This window comes from Poecile atricapillus, chromosome 3 (assembly GCF_030490865.1).
Source record: "Poecile atricapillus isolate bPoeAtr1 chromosome 3, bPoeAtr1.hap1, whole genome shotgun sequence".
NCBI classification, from domain to species: domain Eukaryota; kingdom Metazoa; phylum Chordata; class Aves; order Passeriformes; family Paridae; genus Poecile; species Poecile atricapillus.
The window spans coordinates 15,173,975-15,197,130 of record NC_081251.1 but is presented as its reverse complement, the minus strand read 5'-3'; the positions used below and the strand labels follow the sequence as shown (position 1 = coordinate 15,197,130).

Genomic DNA, 23,156 nt, shown 5'->3' with positions numbered 1-23,156 from the left:
GTTAAATGAGCTGCACGACCCATGCTAATCTCTGCCACATGTGACTGATTTTGTTCTGCCTGCACCCAAGGCTTCCATGTATTTCATTTGTATGCACTTCATTAGGTTCTTATTTGTGAGTAAGTGAAACATTAAATCAGTCAAGAGCTGCAGGAGGATGAGATTGCCAAGAACTGCCGAGGTGGTGCCATTGCAGGTGCAAAGCCACCTCTTATGCTGATGTCAATCAGTGCAATCTCTTTTCCCCTGCTGGAGCTGGTCTCTCCAATGGTGCCAGTTGAGACTCTGCTCTCTAACACCCTTTGCTGTTTGTTTTTGTTGTTTCTAGAGAAATACATACTCTGTTTCCTTTTTCAGTTCTAGATTTCTTTCCCATGAGATTAACCAAATTATATAATTACCCATTAATTCCTCAGGAAGTTAATTCTTTTGTTGCATTTCCCTGGTGCACAGGATACAAGCTATTAGAGCTCTTGTGTGCTCAGGCTGACTAATGAACTATGGTGGAGTGCCCCAAATCTCTAATGGACTTCTCTGTCTTCCAAATCTGTGTATTTCCCATAGATCAGATGCCTTTTGATACATATGGTCCCACTGTCTGTAGAGGTGAAATGTGGCCATCTGCACTGCTAATTTCTCAGGGCAGGGGAGGATGATGGAGTTTGGTGTGTCTGTCAACCTCAATATGTGTTCATTGTGCTAGAAAATGGTTACTTCGTATTTATAAGGGGCTTACTTAACACCCCCTAAATGTATATGTCATCAGCTACATCTTCCATCAATGAAATCATCCCTTTCTTAGTAAGCTGTCTTATCCTTATTTTCTGTATTGAGGCTTATGCTCCTAAAACTTGAGTTTTACAGGCCCAAATCACAAATCCCATGTGCCTTTCACCAAAATGCTCCCGTAAGCAGTAGCTTATGAACCCCTCCTCTTCCCCAGCCCTGCAGCTTGGATGGGATCTGTATTGTAAACCTGTAGGGCTTGTATTGCTAATTTCTGTATTGGAACCTGAATATTCAGTGGATCTTTTTTGAGAGGTTGAAAAATGAAATAAAATCCTCTGAGGATTTTGAGAGGACTATGAGATGGATGACAGTAGTACCATGTGTGTAAAATCCAGGCAATTTTAAACTGTCTCTTTTAATTGTACTTAAAATTGGATTTTCTAGTTTTCTTGTTTCAGGTAACACCTGAACAATGTATAAGTGAAAAACCACTTGTTGATACTCTAGACTGTTTGTTAATATGTCTTTCCCCTGAGTAGTCTCTTTGGGTAGTGCTTTGAAAAGCTCCCATGGTCTTTTGGCGGAGCTTGGGCTCCTGATGCACTTTTGCTAACAGTGATTAAAATTGTTGGGTGTTCGTACATCACATTTTTTGATGCTTTAATGGTCTATATTTCTCACGTTTTCAAGTTCAGGTGTGTCCATGATTTCAGTTTGGGAATTTATGTGATCTATACCAGGAGAAGTTACCTCTCCAGGGTGTAACTGGAGCTGCTGTATGGAGCCTTACAGTGGTCTGGCTGCATCAGTTCATGTTTAATGTGTAGTAAGAGACAGACTTGAAGGCAGACCAATGCTGAGCCTGATGGGCATTTTCCAAAATGTAAAGTGTGGCCAGTGGCACATAGATGGCTTCAGAACAAGGTATGAAACTAAAATGTGTATGGACATGCCTGAAGGTAGCTTGAATTTTATCCCAGCAACACTCTCTGGAAGTGAGGGTGCTGGCCATGGAAGGGGGCAGTTGGCATTTGGATTCTCTCCTGCTGGGATACCACAGGGTGTGATGCAGCAAGCTGCTTACCTGTGTTTCTGCCTGTAAGCACATAAGCAGCTCTGGGCAGGGGACACCAGGGAGCCAGACACATGATTGGAGATGCACCCGTCAAGGCCACCCCGCACAGGACACCTGAATGGACAGCTGGGTCAGGGATCCCATCCTTTGGCGTGTCTCAGGGTGCTGCTGGGGTGACTGTGCTGCGAGGTTGGAGCTGGGATGTGGTCAGGAGGGCTGTCTCTGCCCCAGGTGCAGTGCAGGGGGGCTGTGGTGGTGGCATTGCTGTTCTAGGAGAGCACATAAGTGGCTGTGACCTGTGGCCAGGAAAGGCAGAGGATGGGATGTGAGATGGTGTGAACATCATTTCAGAAACTGCCTGTTGCTTGCTTGGACATGGGGCACTGAGTCTGGAACAAGGCTCCTCGCTTCTCTGGTCCAGAACTGGTGTGTTTGATGCAACATTAAAGTGAAACTTTTTGAAGCCAGACTGACAGATCTGTCCTACCAAACTGGCTTTGAGATACATTCTATTTTTAAACTGAAAGCTGAGTTGAAACCTCTGTAGCCTTTGTGTTTGTGGGAAGGAGGGTCCCCTTGAATGGGAGGTTGCAAGAAATTTTGGAGTGCTGAACTTCTGAAAATATCTCAGGATCACCTGTGGCAGGACACGGAAATCAGGAAATGTTCTTGCCATTGGTGTTGAGAAATTTGTTGGAAATATGCTGTGTGTTCTGTGCACAGAGCAAGGCCATGGGCATCTCCCCATGACCTGGCTCTGACCATCACTAGAACATCCCCCCTCCCTAGAATCTCCTCATCCTTGAGTCCTGGTGCCTTTCAGCTTGGTTCTGCCTCTACTGCCCTTCAGCATTTCCCTGCCTTCTCTATAACCCACCTGTGTCCCCATATCCGGGGTCTGATGGGATCAACCTTCCTGTGATCATTCAGGCTCTGCAGGAAGAAAAAACCCGAGCAGCAGTGCCAGGCTGAGCACCAGGGCAGAGAGGGAGAAGGAAGCAGGCAAGATAAGTGGGAATTTGAGGCTGTTTTCTCCTTCCCCTAGGCATCATCTGCACTACAGCCTTGAAAATCTGCCTTGTTTCAGAACTAAAACTCAAGTCTTCTTGGGGAAAGGGAGACCTTTTGGTTCTGTTAACTTCTCCTGTTACCTTTCCCTGCTGTCTGGAGGGAGCTGTGAGGGCCACATATCTGCCATACATAAAACTATACCTGGGTACAGGGAGGGGAGATGGAAGTGCAATTAGCTGGAAATTGTGTCTTAAAAAAGAACAAATGGGAAGCATAATAGCAAATGAAGTACCTTTTGTGAGTAGCTTATGTAACAAAGTAATTGAAAATAATTCATTATGGTTTAACGTGTCTTTAATCAAAGCTTCCGATTTTTTCCTTAACCGCCTTTAAAAATAGCTCTTTGAGTCTTTGGCTTTTACATTCTTATGATAAATAGGTTTTACTGATGTGTCCTCTGTTGAGACTTTTCTATGTTGTACTGCACTTTGCTTTCCATATACACTGTTTGCTCATTCAAGGATGTTAAGAAAAAAACCCAGAATGACTGTGCAACACTGCTGTTCAGCTGTGTTTGTTTTATGAATGAATTTTCTGCATGAGTTCTCACAGGTTTTGGGATTGCTCACTTTTCAAAAACTTCTAAAATTCAAACTTTTTCCTTAATTCTTTACTGTGATGGGGGAAAAGCAAAAGCAGGCTTTCCTTCTAAAAAAAGTAAACTCCTAGCCAAGATTTCCAAGCTGGAAGATAGTGGGGCTCCATAACTGCCTGTTTTCCACATTGTGCTCCCCCAAACAGCACCTTCCTTGTCCATTTTGCAAAGATGTTGCTATACAGCATGAAAAAGGAGTGACTCCTAATGCAAGTATCTCGTGTTGATTCACTGCTATACAACAGTTCATCCCCTAAGAGTGTGGGATTACAAAGCATTATCATGCTCAGATTGACTCAGGTAGTACTATTTTTATTTAAGCTGTATTAAGGTATCGTTGTGAATCTTTGGTCTTGCAGCATGGGTGTAATACGATTTACTATTTTTATAAAAAAATCAACATGTCTGTACAAATCCTGTCCATGGCAAGAGCTGCAAAGATTAGTCATGAACTCAACACCTTTTTTCCCTCCCTCTCCTCTACAGTGAGCTGTTACATTTTTAATTTTCCTGTGACCTCTATCATGTTGGCAAGGCTAGGAATAAAATAAGGTGGTGCCTTGGCTTATGGTCAGGGGCTTGATACTTGCTGGGAGAAGCTTTGGTGTAAGAGGGAGCAAGGTTTGGGGATGCTCAGTGGAGCTACCTGGGCAGTCACCAAGGGAATACAGTGGGTTTCACCCACCTGAATCCTTGAGGACCCTTCTAATTCAAGAAATGCCATGATCAGCAGTTCTGTCTGTCCACCTTGCTGGCTCTTATATGAGGCTCCACCAGCCTTAATTTAAAAGAATGGTAATTTGGATTGTATCTTTACCTTGCTCAGCTCCTCCTCATTACCCTTCAGCAGCTTGGTACCATGGCAAAGATAAACATGCATCCTAGGGTTGAGGTTGGTGAAGGGATGCAGTCAGAAATATTTACAGGCAGCATGTCTGTCCAGCTGCATGCCTGCAGGTTGGATAGACTGCCAGCCACTGGGGAAGGAAAAAAATCCTGGCTTTTCTTGAAAAGGGAATGCAGTGAGATGAGGTGTAATTTTCCTCAACTGGGGCAAATATGAAGGTGATCAAAATAAGTTCCTTTGCAATGGGTCTGAGTGGGGTTACCACTAAAAGTCAATATGGTCTGCAAAAGATGATGGGTGCAAAAACTGCTTCACCACATTGCTTTGGTGATCTAGGAATTGCATAACAGATTTACAGTAGCCCAGGGAATATTTCCCATAAGCTACTTGGGTGCAGCTCCCTTTCTGGGGAACTCAATATAATGGATATTGCCACTCCTAGACTTCCCACCTCCAGGATTCGCTGGGATGGGGGCTGCTCCAGGGCAGCGACTGCAGCACTGTCTCTTGAGGGGGAGTTTTTAGGAGTCTTTCTGGCCTTCATCAGCATTCGGAAGGAGAGGTGATTGAGAGAGAGGCTGAATGTGGGCATCCTCCTGGGCTCTGTATCTTGGAACAGCCTGGCTGGTGAGCAGCTTAATTGCTGTAACTGGCTTTTGGCACCCAAAGGCAGCAGGAAGCAGCCATGGCTGTCTAGAGTGTGGTCTGCAGTTGTGTATGAGCATACAGAGAGACAGAAAGAGCATTTCCATCCCCATCAGCCCTTCATTTGGAATTAAGGAGACATTTAATATGGGGTTTTTTACAGCACTCTTCTTAATTACCAGGAATGCAGAATAACATTAAATTACTGCTTGATTACTACCTTAAATAGAAAAACCCCCTGGATGCTCCACGGTTCGGTGTGGGCAGCACAGCATGCCCAGTGAATGGAGGAGGAGATGCTGTGGGTTTGCCAGCACAGGTCCACAGCCAGGTTCTTGCACAGTCCTGTTCCCTGCTGACCACGAGCTCTTGCAGTAGGTGTGGAAATCAGCTGGTGAAGTCTGGTCTCCATTACAGCATTTAGGATAGAGGAACATAAAGTGCCAATTTTGCCCTCACAAAATATATGGATAATTTTGACATAGGGTGCACATTGCCTTGTTAATGGTTTTGTTTGGCAGGCTTCATTTGGGAATTTTATGGGAGAAGGGAGTTCCCCCAACACCACCAAGTGTTGCATGTACATCTGCTGACATGTCCAGACATTGCTCTCCTCCTGCATGATGTTCCGGTGAACTTCCAGCAGAGCATCGGTGGGGTTGATGGGGTGCAAACTTTTTTGTGTGAACAAGGAGAGTGTCAGCTTAGTCAGGCAGTTTTGTTTCCTTCTCCCTATGCATTTGGTATTTATAATTATCACCATTGTGCTACCATAAAATCTGGTCTCTTAGCAGTAAAGATCCCAGTTGTTCCTTTCCAGAGACCTGACATGAATTCTCAGGAAAAGCAGACATGGCCATCAGTCCCTTGCCTAGATTTTGTTGTTGTCTGGAAAGAAGCATTGGGATATGCATCTGGACTAGATGAGCACTCTGGGTCTTTTTCCAGCTGAACTACTTTGTTCTATTCAAGTGCAGACAGGGTTGGAGAGCTTTAAGAAGACTGGGCTGTAGCTCCCAGCTGTAGCTGTGTTCCTGCTTTAATGCAGGAGTGGTGGGAGAGATTTTCTTTGCTAGGTGCTTGCTGGCTGGCTATCCTATACCCTAAAGCTTGAGAATTCATTATCTCAATATTGAATTCATCAGTAAATTGAGTGTAGTAAATCTGTTACAGTAAAAATGAAGTGGATTAAACTACTGAATTTTTCATTCCACCAAAAAAATTGTATTTGGCCTTCACTGAATTTCAAAGGGAATATAATTTGTCATTTTATGAAAATGACACAGGCAAAATAATTTAGGAAAATGTTATTTTTTTGTAATTTGGGGAGGAAATTTCATTTTAGGTGTTTACCATCAATAAATTATTTTGTGGCACATCAATATTAAGACATATATCCTTATGGGTGTATATTATGTCTCATTGCTTGTAATTTACCATGACAGCCTATTTGTCAGAATAGTCAATTATCTAGTTCTGATAATTTATATTGGAACCACTAAGGCAGATTATTTATAAGTCCTTTTTTTTTCTAGGTAAAAATACCTTCTCTCTGGATGATAATGAAATATTTTAACACTGCAACAAGGAGCACAATAGATAAGTATGTTGATAGAAGTGCCTGAAAATATAAACTTGAGAATGTAAAATCTGTGCTGACTGGTTTCAGTATATGGCAGGAATACCTTCCCTGAGTTTTCATGTTTTCTGAATGTTTTGAATCTGAAGAACACAGCTTTTTTCTTTTGTTTTGGTTGGTTATTTTTATTAAGTTTGACCATGTAGAGTTCATAGACTCAGCCCCACAGTCACTGAGTGAGGTAAGAGGATTGAATGGTCCCTGTTCTCCACTATAAAAAGAGTGGGTGGTGAGTTTACCTGCAAAGTGGCAGCTGAGTGGAGGTCTGATACAAGATAGCAGGTGCAAAATTAATTTCACAGCAGGCAGGTACTAAATAATGTGTTTTGTGTGGTATCTGGGAAATTACTTCAGAGTGTCCTCCTGAATCAGTGAGTTCTAAAGATCATAGCTTTGGACTCTAGGAAAAAGGTCTCAGTTCTGCAGGTTATCTGGTTCTTCAGTTGTTTCCAGATGTTTAACAACACTGTGGTAGTGTTCCCCTCCAGCCACGTTTTCTCTGCACCCTGGATAAAGTGTTACTTAGTAAGAGAGTGGGCCTTATCATGCTTCCCCCCCTTCTGAATCCTTCCCATGACAATAAAGAATATCTAAACAAATGCAAAAGTTTCTTTTATTTCTCATTGCATCTCAAACATTCTTCTCCCAAGCTCTGCAACCCCAGCTGGGGATGACGATGTCTCTGCCTGGACAGCCAGGCATCCTGGGGGAATTGAGCAGCATCCACCTCCATGACAGCACCCACACAGAACACAGGGTTTGTTATGGCTAAACACAAGTCAAAACTTGTAAGAAGTGCTTTAATAATGGGAATATCAGCAGACCCCAGAGTATAATGCTGCTGCTGTATGCTTTCATAAATCTAAGGTTTAGGGATGACAGTTACGATGCATGGCATTGGGAGTATGTGAAACAGCAGTCATTAAACAAAAATGGGCTTTTAAACTAATGACAGCTTCCTAAATGGCTTTGCAGTGAAACAGATTCCCTGAGGCTACCATTCTTCAAATAATACAGGTCCTATTGACTTCAAAAAAAAGCAGGAAAATATTTTGTTTTCATGCTGTAGTACTGCTTTTCCATTCATCCCAAAGGTCAAGCTGTGTAGCATTTGCTAGGCTTTAAACTGGAGGTGTTAGAAAATAATGAATGGCCATATTTCCACCAATTCATTCACTGTTATTCCCCTGAATTAAGCCAGGTGCAATACCAGGGATTCACACCTGTTCCAAGATGGGTTTAGAAGTGAGTATGGGCACACTTTTCTCCATCTAAATTCAGCTTAGTGTTTTATCCAGTGGGTAGTCCTGCACAATATCTCTGTTATACAGAATTTTATCCAAATGTCTTTGTCATAACCTCTTCCAACTCCTGCTAGTTTAAAATTATGTACAATAAAGTATCATGTTGCTTTATCTCCTTTGAGGACATTGTTCCCAGCCTAAAGCCAAAGGCTTAAAGATGCATGTTTTGCCTTTTCCTTCAAGCCAGATGTCCCAACAGACAATGGCTACCCATATCTGAAATGCATTGGCCAGTTTCCTTGAAGGCACATTTTAAGCAGGTTGATGCAGAGGACCAACCTATTCTCAGTCAATCACTTCCACATCTTTTTAACTTTTGCTTTTCCCCTGCCCAAGTTTGGTTTCTTCCTGAAAGTGCTTGTTTGGGTTCTGTCTTCCTGTCCCCTCATTCTTCACCTTTATCAGAACTCATGGGTTTTTTGTTCCTCCTTTTTATTACCAGGAACAGAGGAGAGGACAGAATAACCCAGACTGTGAAATTATGTCAAACAGCAGAATTTGGTTGTTTTGTATCATATCTCTTCATACCATATACAACTTGGAGTCCACTTCTTGCTCTATAAATTCAGCTTCAGCCTGGGGCTGGCCTAGCTTGCTGAATAACTCCAGATAATTCCAATTTTTTATAAAGCAAGCAGTTCCACTACAAACATATGTGAAATCTGTTGAGAGCAGTCATATTTCACTTTTCCCTGTCATGAGATGGCAGTTTAAAGCTGAATGTTGAAGTGCTCTCTGATGTTTTCTGGAGCCCTGCAAGACTGAGTAGAGGTTAGGAAGTATGGGATGGAGGGTGGGCCAGAGGTCTCCTGACAAGTCGGGGATGTTGAGTGCAGCTTTCAGAACCTGACAGATTCTCGTGCAAACATCACCAGAAATCCTGTTTCTCTGCAGGCTTTGGTGCTCCTGGGAGACCTGGATAATTCACTGTTCTTTCCACCACTTTTCTTGTTTGCCTCCCTAGTCTGTCCTAACCAAAAATGTGCTTTCTGTGGGCAGTTCTTCTTGGAAGGAGAAGGGCTGTCTAGTTATGGTGACTTCAGCCTTATTCTCCTCTTCCTAGGGCGTTACACTCTCTTCTTCCTAGGGAAGAAGATTGTTCCTATGTTTGAGTTGGGAGAGAAGAGTGGAAGAAGAAGAGTTATATTAACTAAAATATGAGCATTTGAACAGATGGCTGACCTCTGTAACACCAAGAACTGTTTAATTTTAGAAATTTGCAGACTGTTTCAAGTTTGTCATGCTCCTTACAACCATCTGAGCATAGATGCACAACGATTTATTAGCTTACCACAAAGCTTTTTGTCTTGTTTAATTTCAGTGCTGTTTGAAGCACTGAGCTTTAGGTTGAATAAGCAAGATCCTGGATCATCAATGGGATTGGCTCCCTTTGTGACAACTTCCTTTAAACCACTGAAGGCTGAGGGAGAAGAAATGCTCCCAGTCATGGTAGAAGGAACTCAGCTCTTCTGTTTTTCTCACTTCCCCAGCATGCTCAGCCCTAGCTCAGACAGGCCACGGAACAGTTAATTGTGGGCAGGGAGGAGACAGATGATCATCCTGCCCCAAATCACTTAAACGCCTTAGGAGTCTACCCTGGCCTTTCTGAACGAGCCAACTAATCTTTCAGTGAGCTGCACAAGTGAGCACTGAGTTATATATGGTACAAAGGGAGAGATGACACAAAATGACCAAATTCCCCTATCCTACCTCTACCACAGCAAAAACTGTGCATCCTTTGCTTGCTTAATAGTAGAAGAACATTACTGTTTGAAGAAAATTGTTTCTGGCTATGGGGGGTTCTTGTTCTCTGGAGGCTTTTAGGTCAGGGTTGCATATCTTTTGAAAACAGGTGGTATAGGCCAAATGGGTGGTGGCTGGGTGCCAAAATTCTTGGAGAAATTATTTGAATGAAAAGGTGTTAGACTAGATCAGTGCTTCTCAATGCTTTTTATGAAATTGCAGTGAATTCCCAAGAACTGTGCTTAAGGCACTTGTGTGGCAATTTGAAAGAGCAGTATCTTCATGGTGACCACACCTAAAGTCTTTGGTGCTGTTCTGGAGACCTGCTGGGATGAGTGATGCCAAGAGTCCCATCTGGGATTCAGTGAGTCAACATTGGAGGAATAATTGTGAAGGACTTGAAAAATATCTTTATAAGAAGTGTACCATGTTGGTCCACCAAAAAGTGAAAGAAAAAATCAATCTGTATCAGTGCAGCATGTATTTTTTTATCGACATCTGGCTTATCACTGTGTTGGCTCTTCTTAATTACTGCTGATGCTTCTGAAGGCTATGCAGTTGGAGACGGAATGTGGCTGGCCCAGAGTCAGGGCACAGCAGCTTTTATTGGGGTCACTTGGAGACAGGCCATCTGCAAAATATATTTTTTTTTCCCTTGGTTGTCTTCTCTAAATAAAAATGTGATGCTATGAAAATGTCCATTGCATCCTATTCCTACACTCCACCAAAGCTGCCATTTTCTGACAAATTGTTTTTGAAAGTTGTATTTTGCAAATGTCTGTTTACTTGATTACTCTCCTGTCACTGCTGCTTGTCCATGAAACCCAGATCTCTTCGCATGCAAGCCCAGCTGTGTCTCAGCTCAGAGTACTCTTTAAAGTGTAGTTGCTTTATGCTCATTTGGTTTATTTTTTGGCTCCCTTCCTTCAGCAGTGGAGGAACTGCAGGTACCTCACATCTGATGCAGGCAACCCCAGGACTTGCAGAGCCGAGGGCTGTTAGAGAAGGTGTGACAGTCGTGTGGTCGGGGTTCCTTGCTCACCCCTGATGTTGGAGCTTCAGTGCCCTTGGCAGCCCGTAGCTATTACACAGGAGTTTAACAGGGATTAGCTTTGCAGGAGTGAGTGTCTTCTGCCTGCAGAAAAACAAGTGAAGGTCCTGCTGGCTTAGGTCTGCAGTCAACAAAGGAGACTTGGAGACTTCATCATTACCTTCAACAAAATTGTCTTGTCAGGAGAAGACTTGGAAGAAGTAGTTTTTTCTTTTTTTCTTTTTTTCTTTTTTTCTTTTTTCTTTTTTCTTTTTTTCTTTTTTTTTTCTTTTTTTCTTTTTTCTTTTTTTCTTTTTTCTTTTTCTCTTTTTCTCTTTTTCTCTTTCTCTCTTTCTCTTTCTCTCTTTCTCTCTTTCTCTCTTTTTCTCTTTTTCTCTTTTTCTCTTTCTCTCTTTCTCTCTTTCTCTCTTTCTCTCTTTTTCTCTTTTTCTCTTTTTCTCTTTTTCTCTTTCTCTTTCTCTCTTTCTCTCTTTCTCTCTTTCTCTCTTTCTCTCTTTCTCTCTTTCTCTCTTTCTCTCTTTCTCTCTTTCTCTCTTTCTCTCTTTCTCTCTTTCTCTCTTTTTCTCTTTTTCTCTTTCTCTCTTTTTCTCTTTTTCTCTTTTTCTCTTTTCTCCTTTCTCCTTTTTCCTTTCTTCTTTTTTCTTCTTTTTCTTTTTTTTTTTTCTTTTTTTTCTTTTTTTTTCTTTTTCTTTTCCCTTAGTCTTGGTGCCCTCTCTAAACTTAGCTGCTTGGGATACTGGGTTTTGTTTTAGAAATAAAATAGTCCTTCATCATAGAGCTCTATTCAACACTGTGATTCAAATTCATTCAGATTCATTCAAATCAGTGGAGGAAAAGCGATAGTTCCTCTGTGACACTGATTTTATAGCTTTTTTTTAAAAAACTGATAAACTTAAGGCTTTCCCTGAAAAAAAGTGAGCTTAAGCAAATCATAGCATGTTTTCCCCACAGTTACATGCAATAGTGATGTAATCCAGCTTTGGCCATCCTTGCCTAGTAGTGGGTGTTTCTGGAGAAAAGTAGAGAACAGAGACTGTAGTTAGAAAAGCAAATGAAATTACAAGAGCAAACAGTTGTTTATATTCTATAAAATTGGTACTCATTGCTCTCAGATTCACCTTCCTTGCCTTAAGGTTTTCTCATTAGAAGCAGTTTCTGTAAATACCATCTCTTCCTTTCCCCTTGGAGAGATCTCAAAGAGCTGGGCTGGAATTAGTGTCTCAGTAATCAATAAATTCTAATCTACATGATGGGTTGGTTTTTTTCCCTTTAAGCTGGTTCTTTCTGTACTGGAGAAAACATGTCTAAAGCAAATGAAAAATGAAGAAGGGTTAAATTTGCCTTGACTCGCTGTTACTATATGTGCTTACAATTTTTCAGTATGAATGTCTTCCAAAACAATTATTGTTATTGCAAGGTTGACAACTAAATGATTAATCTACTACCAGACAGCCAGTGCAGTAGTGTCTTTGAACCAATTTTTAAGCCTTTTCTCTGCTGTTCTTTCCCTGCAAGTCAGATTTAATGATGAGACACTGACCATAAAATAAATTGTGATGTGTGGCCTGCTTCATTTTCAGTCTTTTTTCTTTACTTTAGCATTGGGCTTCTGTCTTGCATTGAAAAGTGTGTAATGAAAGGATCTGAAGTCTGCCCTGAGCCAGAACATCCAGTCTTGTATTTCATTTGAGGCATATGCTTAAATTGTCTGGGGTTTGCCAGATTTATTTGTGCACTTCAGTGCAAGTGCATGCTTAATCCAGGTGAATAACGGTACCTGAAAGAATTTGTTGATGGGAAGTCACAAGTGTTTTACTTTGTGCTAGTGGCGTAGGTGCACAGCATGTGAAAATATTCATATTGGTCTTCTCATTGTCTGGAGCAGTCATTGTAATGGGAATCTCTGCTTATATTCTGGTTTTCTTCTCAGAAGGTCTCTGCTTTCGGCTATGTAGTGTAGAGGAAGAACTTTTCATGCTTAGTTAAGGAGCTGAATCTGCAGCTGAATTTGGGGATGTGACTAAACACTGTAAAATCCAATAGTTTGTGAGAGAAAAGGCAAGACCACAGAAAAGATTCCTGTTTGGTTCTTCATGCGTTCTACAAACTTGTACATTTTTAACTATTTTACAGCTACAAGCCTTAACACTGTACTGTGCTGCATTGAGACAACTGACTCAGTGGAACCCTCCAACATCTGTTTATGCCTATGTACTAGTTCTGGTTTTAATTGTCTTGTTGTTTAAAGAGATGTCCTCAAATGTGACCTGAGGTCAGAGGTTAAGCTGTTCCTCATTACTCTGGATAGCAATGATACATTTGGTTCTATGCCCCCTTGAGCCAGCTTGGAGCCCATGAGCAGCAGTGGAGCTGGGTGTAAGTCATGGAGTTACTCACAGCTTCTTAACCTTTTCCTTAAATTGTTTTGGTTAATAATACAATGTAATAATAATTCTGGACAATAATAGGTTTGCTTCTCTGGCCCGTGTGATGCCAGTTCTGTTGCGGAGGTTTTGCATTTAGCTCTCAATAATCAGGCACAAAGCCAGTTGCTGTGTGCATGATTGACCATGACTTGATGAAGCTATAGCACATTTTGTCTGCATTTGGAAATATTTTCTTGACCCTTAAAGACAACTCTGTGCTCTGACAATGACACTTTCATTGGAGAATGAGAAAATTTTGCAACTGGCTCCTACTGCCCATTTTTACAGTCCCAGCTTTCTCAGGTACATGAATCACCTTTTTTAATTCCATAGAGTGGAAGAAACAGTCATGAAGTGCTTATAAATTATGTCGTTTCCATTTGCTCAGTACGATAAAGTTTGTGAGTGAGCTCTGGGGAGATATCTGTGCTATGTTAAGGTTATTCAGAGCAAAGCTTGGTTTTGGTCTTAATGCCTTTGCTACCAAATTTTAATAGGTAAAGGTGAGACAGACTGCTCCAACCCAGCAACAAATTATTATTGTTTTGGTGGGGAAGCTTTGGTGCCTCATCAGAAATTATTCAAATGACCAGTGCTTATAAATAAGCAGTCTCCCTTACTCTCAACCTCCAAGTGTGGAAGACCTGTGCTGAAGTCAGAAAAGGGATGCAAGGAGAGCATCAAGAACACCTTTGCCTCTAGGTGCTGTGGGATGAGGCTACAAATCGCAATTGATCCCATTTAACCTTATTTTTAAGATATTTTTCTACACACCCATCATCACACGTCATTACACTCTCATCATCCTCTTGTTTAAGTTTCTCTGTGAGCTGGTTGTGGTCAGCATGTTTCAAAATAGTAGATTTCGTGTGGCTGTGTTAATTGCAAAGCCCAATCTTGTGTTGATGTAGGGAGCAGGTAGTGGACTCCAGCTCAAACAAATTGCTCTCCTCTTGGGTGCTTGCCCTGGGGATAGGCTGTGCACCTCCACCCTGAACAGAAACACTTTCAGTTTACACTTGATCATGGGCTGTTTAATAGTTTGAACAGGTTTTTTGTCAGTGCTGTGGGTTAATTTTTTTCCATCTGCAGTTCCCCATCCTGACGTAGTAACAACAAAAGCTCCTCTCCCTTCTTGTACTTTTGTTTTAACATACATCAGCCGAGTGCTGCTAGTTTCCACTTTCTGTACTTTTTTAAAAAAAATTGTATAATTTAAGAACATTTTGATCCTAGTTCTTTATTTTTATTTGTATGACCTAATTCAGCTTGACTTTGTCAATTTCTCTTTTCCCCTTCATTTCCTGACCTCTGACATAGCTGTCTTTGATGAGCAGCCCTTCTTTTCCATTCCTCACATACACTCTGCTTCGCCCTAAAAATCCCTTTTTTGGTGACATTTTTTTTCTCCATTTAGATAGGGACTCATTCCCTAGATATCTCCCCTACTTTGTTTGGGGTTTCTCAGTGCCAACATTTTTTTCATCTTTGCCGTGCAGATGTTATAAGCTTCTTACAAATGTGTTCTTGAGTGCTTCTGTCCCGTTCACTTCTGAGCTCCTTAGGTTCCTCAAATCTTATTGGAAATTGAAAAGATGAATTTTTGTGTTTCCCTAAATCACCTCTCCATGATTACAGTTGCCTCCAGAGTTGCTTTCATTGAGGACTTTCAGCTACTTGCAATGTCTAAATTAGAACTGCCCTTTTCTAGTTCAGCAGCTGGAGGATTACAGTTGCTGTCTTCTGCTTCCAGGAATATCTGTGGTCAGCTCTTTACGTTAATAGTGGGTTCTTCAGTTGAGTATTTTGGGAAGTTGCAGTCCCACAGTAAGATAAGCCCTGTTGGCACTTCTGTCTTGCTGTGAACCTTGCAATCTGCACTGCACTGCCATGCAGACTCTGTAGGGTGTAGGACAACCTGTGATGTGACCCCTCCTTCTTCCAAGCAATGTTGTTGACCTCATATCACTGCAGTCCTCTGGAGCTTCTTATTGTTCTACCTGAGTTTTCTCTTGCAGTGTTCTTTCTCTTGGTATCAGTATATTAATCCATGCTCTTGTTTCTTACTCATCATCTGTGAATTCTGGCTAATTATCTAACATCCTATCTGACTGCTGCTATTAATGCTCATATGCTCTCTGCTCTCCTAAGTTTGGGTATTGTGTGCTTTTTGTTCACATTTACCAATCCCCCCCATCTGTTTATTAAAACCAGATATGGGAATTAACTGATTTTCCTGATTATCCTGTCTCTAGAGGTGGGGTTTTTTTGTAGTTTACAGCTCCTGGCTGTGCCTGCTGTGATCACAGAAGGACACATCTCATACACAGAGAAGCATCCTTTTTTTTCCATTAATGCCTTCTGCTGGTGGAACACCCTAAAACTTCCCTTCCAGTGTCAGCTCTTGGACCATATGGATGACATTAACTTGTAATAGCTTTTCCTTCCTTTTGTAGCATCAAGAGGTCCTCAGGGATGATGCTCAGAGTCTAAGGCTGGTCTCCTCAGATTCTCTATATAGCCTAGAGAGAGACAGACACCACCAGGGAGCATCTAAAACAGGCTTCTGCTCCAAATTGCCTTCCTGGTCTACCGGCAGAAAGACTATCCTCTTCTGGGCTAAATTTAGTCCTGAGCCTGGTTCATGCCTGTGGTTGAGTTCTCCATCTGCACACTGAGACCAAGAGCCCTTCTCTTACTGGAAGGCCAGAGATAATACTCTGGGGAAAAAAGGAACCAGAATACTCTTAGTAAGAAGAATCAAGTGAAGTGGTGTAAATAAACAGAGAGCTGAGGGCAGTATAGTGGAGCAGTCAGGAGACACAGAATGGAAAATGAGATGGGGAAGTGGAATATGATGGAGAAGAGTCAGGCCTCCAACACATGAGCTGTACCCTCGCAATCAGAAGCAGCTGGAAGACTTTTCCTGGTGCAAAGACATCTTGCATCATCTGTCCAAGCAGGAAAAATTAATCCAGATTGTAATGTCTAAAGAATTATTGTTCTATTTCCCATTAAGAGGGTATACACAAAATCGGATTTCCACTCCAAGTTCTTATATTTTTAGCCTGTGATCAGATTGCAAATGCACACTGGATATTTACATTTCTGGAAGCAGACTCTGGTGCTGTTGTCTTAACCAGGATCCAAGTTAATTTTCTGAGCTTCCAGATGGGAGCCATTTGTTTCTCTATTACACATTTGCAGGAATGCTTGATTTAATCTAGATTTTCTAGCTCAGTAATTTGCCTTTTTTAGCATTCAAGCATTTTCCCTACCTCCCCCTCTCCCTTTTTTTTTTTTTTTCTCTTTTCCTTGAGCTGAATTATCCACTGTGCAGAATAAAAAAAATGGGTTTTGCAAAAGGAGCTACCCATCTATCATCCATTCAGTGTGGAAGCTCTTGGGGAGCAGATTGTCCTTCCATTTCCTACAAAAGGTTTCCTAAGAGGTGCCTAAGTGCAAGACAGCTGGTAGAGTCTCTTAGCCCTGTTTCATTTGGTTTGTTGAGGCTCATTACATTTTGCTATCTTTTTTGTTTTAAACTATTTAATGATCACCTTATTCTTGTCTAGTCCTTGTGCTGAATATAGATGTTGCTACACTATTGGCTCTTTCTCTGTTGTGGGCAGATAAGGATATTTACAGGAGGAGGTTCATAATTTTCCTTAGCAACATTCAGCCTCCAGTGCATTGAGTGGCTTGTGATTGTATTATAGCCATTTCTTTAATGAAATTTTGAACTACATTTCTCTTGCAATCACTTCTGCCTGGGGTTCTTAGCCATGCAAGCACTATGTGTATGATTGCTGTGGTGTACAGAACATACTGAAGGAGCAGATGAGGTGCAGACAGGTAATGTTAGCTCATGGGCCAGCTCTTTTCTTCATTGCTGCATTTTCCATAACAGCTAAGATTGTGGTAGGAAAAAATGATGCACCATGTTCTAGCTACTTCAGTTTCAGAATGAGTGTATTGAACCAGCTTGAGGTCAACTTTATTATTTCTTCTTCTTGTGTTACAAATTCCCAGTGCTTCAGATAACCAAATGTCATTCCAGAAAAACACAGAAGTGCTGCACAGAGAGTTTGCATCCCTAAGCCCTGGAGACACAGCATGCCCGGGACAACAGGCACGACTGGGAGCTCCTCTTGAGAAGGGTGGGTCAGTGTTGTGCAGTATTTAGCACGTGGATGGATTTGCACAATTCCCCTGCGTGGTTTCTGTGTTGCTTTTGGTGATGGAGCAGCTGAAGGAAAGTGGGGCTGGCAGAGAATATACAATAGGCAGCTGTCCTACATCATTCCTTGTTGAGGTAAGTTGTCTGTGAGGCAGTGATGATGGGAATGACATGAGGTACCAGAAAACATCTTTTTATTCTTCATCTGTACAGCATTGCTGCCTCCTAGTCTGGGACTCATGTCCCAAGATGTTGGAGTGATGTTTTCAGCCAGGTGGTGCCCAACCCTTGCAGCTGCCGTGCAAAGTGGGGTAGCTGGCTGCAGTCAGGTACTTATGGTCAGACCCTTGGTACTTGCACCTTTTGAGCATGAAAGGGTCAGCATTCTCCACAGCACATGAGCAGACAGATTTTGGAGTGCTTTATCAGGTAATGGAAGAAATGAGGCAGGGCAGGTGAAGCAATACTGTGGCTGTACCCAGGAAGGCGGGCACAAGCTCAGCAGTGTGGCTCATCCTCAGGACCGAGGGCAGGGCGATACACCTTGCACATGCTCAAAGGGTCAGGGCAAAACTTGGACATGATTCCCAGCTCCACTGGCATGCTGTTAAACACCACAAAGGCAAAAGTGATGTAGTGAAAGTGTTATGGTAGATTGTTTGGTTAACAGACTGTAACTCAAACAATGAGATATCTTTAGAAGGAATAAAGTAGTATAAGAGATGTTCAAATTCTTGTCTTACGTATTTGAAGACAATAATAAGCCATTAGTGGGAGAACTGGTTTCATTTACTTACAGGAACTGAAATTACATATTTGAATAGGAAAATAATATTTTACATTATTTGATATAAAAATGACATTATATATTTTATTAGAACATTGTTTCTTATCTTTCTCTACCACTGGAAAAAAGGATGAATATAAAGAAGACAAAAATTGCATTTGTAGTAAGTTCTGATATGTAGCTGGGAGATAACCTTGTTGCATCAAAAAGGCCATCCTGGGAGTGTTCTCCCTATTATGCTGTGCATGCAAACTCATTACGACCCTCTAGGAGTTTTTCGGAGTCTTTTCCTCCCTTAGTGTGATCAGGACACTGAAAACGTGGGATTATCCCCTATGCTCCCCCCAGTCACAGCAGAATGCATGTGTCGTGAAAATGGCTCAGCAGCCCGAGCTGGTTCAGGCTACCTAGAAAATCCTATTAAGTCAGAAGTGTCAATACAGTATGCACAACTTTGGTGCAGAGGGAACTATTTATAACTTCAGTAAGAGTATTGGGTGCACAGGGCTTTCCTTTCACACCTAATCAGGGACCTTGACAGATTCGCCATCCCTTTTACCTGCTCAGCAGCTTGGGTGCCAGACCTCTGAGAGCCCCAGCGTTTTAGGTGGAAATCCTCATCATCTCCTAAGAGCAGCTGAGGGCCATTGTGGACGAGGAGGCCATGATTTTCTACCTGTTTCTCTGCCCATCATCTCCTCCTCTCCTGACTGGCTTCAGCCATTTGGCTGCTGGGGCATGCAGTGCCCTGCTGTCACCATGAGCCTTGCTGTGGGAACAGGAGGGGTACCATGTATATGTCAGTGATGTCATTATGTTTCGGACGCTCTTCTCAGTGATGAGTGAGTTTTGTGGGGTAAAGTGTGGAGGATCAGGAGGTTGAAAGGACAGAATGTGGCAGAGCTGTGGGGTTGGTAACATTGGCCATCATAGGAAAATGATTTTTGCACCCCACTGGCAATGTCTGTTCATGTTTTTTTTGGGTCTGCCTGGGGAGATAGGAAGGATTCACCTATTAGAAGTTTCCAGGCTGGGATAATCCAGTGGCAGAGCAAGAACCTCTTTTATGGGTGTGTGTTCACACTCCAGTTTTAAGCTTTGGGATTTGGCAAGCACACTAATGGTATGTCAAGGAATAACCATGAATTAGTTTCAAAATAACATAGCATTGAGTGGAGCACAAAGAACAAAGAGGAACACGTTCCTTCCAGCAGCTGGCCTGGGCTGGGGTCCCCCCACTGCTGCCAGCCCCTGGAGATCCTGCTACAAAGTGCAATCCAATGTGTTAACAAAGTGTGTGAGCTTTCTGCAGGCTTACTGCATTGTATCAAGTGAGTTGATTGGAGAGACTCTTGATTTTACTGGGTTTTTATGTTCTTATTGGGAGCCATTTGTCAGTCTGCACAGAAATCTGATTAGCTGAGAATTGCTGGCTCTCTGGTATATGTTGAACTATAAAGTGAAGGATGCAGCAATAAACACAGTCAGCTGGGCTGCTGGAGGAATCTGTAGGATTCTTTGGAGTCTGGGAAGGAGAGTTCTTGACACTTGAATGCTTTTTCTTTGGGAACTTGACGATGTTTGACCTGAGGGTTCAGTGCCAGCTCTCTTTGAGGGGGCTGGCAGCATGTTTCAGCCCTCTGGTGCTGCTCTGTGGGGTGTCAATGTCCACCCCTGCCTTGTTAAGGGTGGTCTTAAGTAGGAGGGGAGCAGGAGGCTGGTGTTACTGCAGCTTCAAATCTACCCCATTGGTGAAGAAGTGGGGCCTCAGGCAGTGGGAAAGGGAATATGCTGCTTCTGCAGAGCAAGGAAATTGTAGCTGACTGTGGTGTTTCTGCGATGCATCCTAACAATAAGCACACTGCTCTTTGCACTGTACGTTTAGTTATTTAGTTAAGTAGGTTTAAATTCAAGTCTCCTCCAGGAAATGGGGCACAGTATAAAGCTTCCTCTTCACCCAGCAAATACACCTCTCCATTGCTCCATGTGAAATAACCTGCAGTTTGTTCTCAAGCAAGGGGATAATTAGACTTGGCACCAGGCACCTTGGTGCATTTTCAGAGGCTGCTGGTTGGGCACAGTAAATAATTGGATTAAGCATGGAAAAGGTGGCTAATGACACCTGCAACAACCAACAATGAGCTGTTCTGAAAACCCAGTTTGGCTGGTTGAGATGGGCCAAGAGGGCTGAGCAAGAGTGAAGCAAGGGATGGTTATTAGCTAACATAATTTGCTGTCCTAGAGCCAACATCTTACCATGTGTTTGTTAGGTTAGACTGGGAGAAGATGTTCCACTTTAGCTCTGCTTCCTAAAATACACAAAAATGGTTTCCAGCTTTTCCAGTAGATTTTTGAATTAATTAAGGTGTCTGCAGGGCTGCACTGAATCTACTTTTTATCCTAGAGTAGAGGAACACAGTGGACAGAGCGATCCAACCGTCTTAACTTCCACCTTTTTATATTCACAAACATCTTATTATTGTTGAGGTTGTGCAGAAAAGCTTATGCCTTCAGGTCTTGTAATGCTTGAAGCTGTCCAGTCCATCCTTGAGCTGCTATGCAAACTCACCAAATTCTTCTTGTCTTGGAGGTAAAAGTCAGTAGGGAGATATTAAAATTGAGGCAGATGCCTTCTTATGATTTCAAGTGCCTTGTTTTATCTCTCAAGTTTGCTTTCATCAAAACTGATGGCTTACACTTGCTGTCCAAGCAGTATAGTGTTCAAAAAGCAGTGAGGTCATTTTTCTGCTTGGGATAAGGCATTGCCAGCAATCTTAGGGTGGTGCAGAGCTGCTGTGGTGTTTGCAAATGATCACTCATAAAGCCAGTGCTGTGATTAATTAGTGTTTTCAGAGCTCTGAAGCAGGCATTTCTGTATTAATAATGTTCATGTCTAAGTGGCACTCTGCTGGTATGGCGTTTCTCTTTGAACAGAAGTTGAAAACAGGTAATTTTGCCATTAGAGCCTGAATGTAGCCACATCAGACTGTGGGCACAAACTGGGTCTTGTGTTAATGCATTTGCTCCTTGAAAGTTTTTGTCGCTTTGATTCAGAAGTGTTGTTGCTCAAGGTGTAGATATGTGTGTACTGACCTAGCACACCCCTTTCTTTTAAAGGAATAGACATTTTGGAAAAATAGACATTTTGGAAAAAACAGGGGATCTTTCAACTTCTTATTTTAACTTTGAGGGAAGCTAAGTTCTGTACCAAAAGTTCCCATGGGTGGTCTCCTCCTAGCTCCAAGAATGCAACCTGTGGACTGCAAAACTATCTGCTGCTGGGAAACCCTTTAACTCTTTCCACCTGCCTGTACCTCTGAAACTAAAGTTTGAGGAGTCACTTGAGATCCTGTAACTTGTTTATCTGAAACACTCAAAGAGGTTACAAGTATTGACACCTGAGGAGCTGCAGAAGAGAAGCAAGAGCCAGCTTGTGGTTAGTAGGGATTCAAAGCTGTGGTTGAACTCATTGGAAGGGACTCATAATCCCACACTAGCTCTTCTTTCTCCAAAGAGTCTGCAGTGGAGCTTTGGAAATGTGAGCTGCAACTTCTGCCAGTGCTCCTAGATGTCCTGGATGGTTTTTGGGAAGAAGGAAAAGAGGGAGACAAGCTGAGAGCAGAGTCAACCTCACTGACCTCTCTCTTCAGGCTTTGCCTGCTTCTTGGAGAGACTCAATTCAGTGTTTTTGCCAGTGTAGGAATGGGGATACTGAGGGGCATCATGGAAATCTGTGGGGTGATGTCTGTTCTACATCACTGTCCAGGAATTTTTGTGTGTTGGAAGGATGCAGAATGTAAAACCCGTCACTGGGTGGAGTGAGCACGAACATGTGGTTTATACATGTGGTTTTGCTTTTTATTTAAGGGAGAAAAAAAAAAAGTTAAACTGCTGGCTTGCCTCCACTTCCTGGTTCACACAGGGCTGTGAAGGAGCAGCCAAAGGGATGGAGTGGCCAGTCCAGCCTGGAGACCCTCCTGCCTGAGCCCAGGGTATCTGGGGGGGTGAGGTGAGGTGAGGGGGTGAGTACAGGGCAGCCAGCACCCTCTTGGGCTGTGAGGAGTGGAGCTGCTGATGGGGGGTTGTTCCTTCTCTGGGTGCTGGCGGGTGGCACTGCAGTCAGTTGGTGTTTGTCCCACTTGGGATGGCTGCATGAAGTTCCTCTATAACCATAAATATTTGTTGTGGGGCGAATGTTTAGGTCCTCCATTAGTCCCAAGTGTATGTTTTGGCAGTGAGGGGAAGGATTGGCTTTAAACCCTAAATCCCAGAGAGTAGTTCAGAGGTGTGGAATGGCTTAGAGGTGAAACAGAGAGTGAGCAGAGAAACGGTGAAGCCATCAAGCATGTGTAATGTCATGGCAGCCCCTTGTGCCAACACAGCAGTGTGGTGATAGGGTGGTGTAGCTGGTGCCAAAACTGGGCCTGAGAGCCACTGGGCGCTGCGTGATGCCAGCTGTGCCAGCTGCAGGGGGCTTTGCTCTCCTGCCAGGGAGGAGCAGCCGGTGCTGGGGTGGTTTGCTGAGCCAGTTCTGGGGGAGCTGCAGGGAAGGGAGAAAGGCATCTCCTGGCTGAAGGGACGGTGCAGCTGTGTTTGTCAAGTGTTGCCCTGGGAGTTTATTTTTGCATGAAGGATACTACATTTTTTTGTTTGTTTTGAAAGAAAACCTAATGACCCTGTGTAGGCAATGCACAGGTGATTAAAATGTTCATAATACTGAAATGTTTATGAATAAGCTGACAAGATCAATAGGAAGTTGTATTGTGTTCTCTGCTCTTTACAAGCAGGATTGAAATTCCCCAAGGCTGTAGTCAGTAAGGTGTTGTGGAGCCTGGTTCTGGCCCAACCTGCCAGCAGGGACACTTGTGTTATCCACGTGAGCTAAATTTGTTTTGCTCCACTTTGTTTGAACCTCCATGAACCTTCTCAATTGTCTTAAATCCAGAAGCTAATGATTTGGAAAGATTTGTCTGAAAATCCTCCTAAATTTTATCAGTGATTTCATGTCATTAATCCTACCAAAGTCTCTGTGTTTACATTGCATGTTTATACTTCACAGCTTGG

General features: G+C 42.6%; 1 protein-coding gene across 5 annotated transcripts in view; it reads left to right on the top strand.

Annotated features, from left to right (window-relative positions):
* Nucleotides 1-23,156, top strand: part of HPCAL1 (hippocalcin like 1) — a 65,110-nt gene that overhangs the window by 16,655 nt on the left and 25,299 nt on the right. For 2 of the 5 annotated variants that reach the window (XR_009277172.1, XM_058834812.1), the window contains exon 3: nt 6,498-6,565. The exons of the other annotated variants lie outside the window; for them this stretch is intronic. The gene's annotated coding sequence lies outside the window, so the exon portion shown is untranslated. The remainder of the gene's footprint in view (nt 1-6,497; nt 6,566-23,156) is intronic. 5 annotated transcript variants of the gene reach the window in all.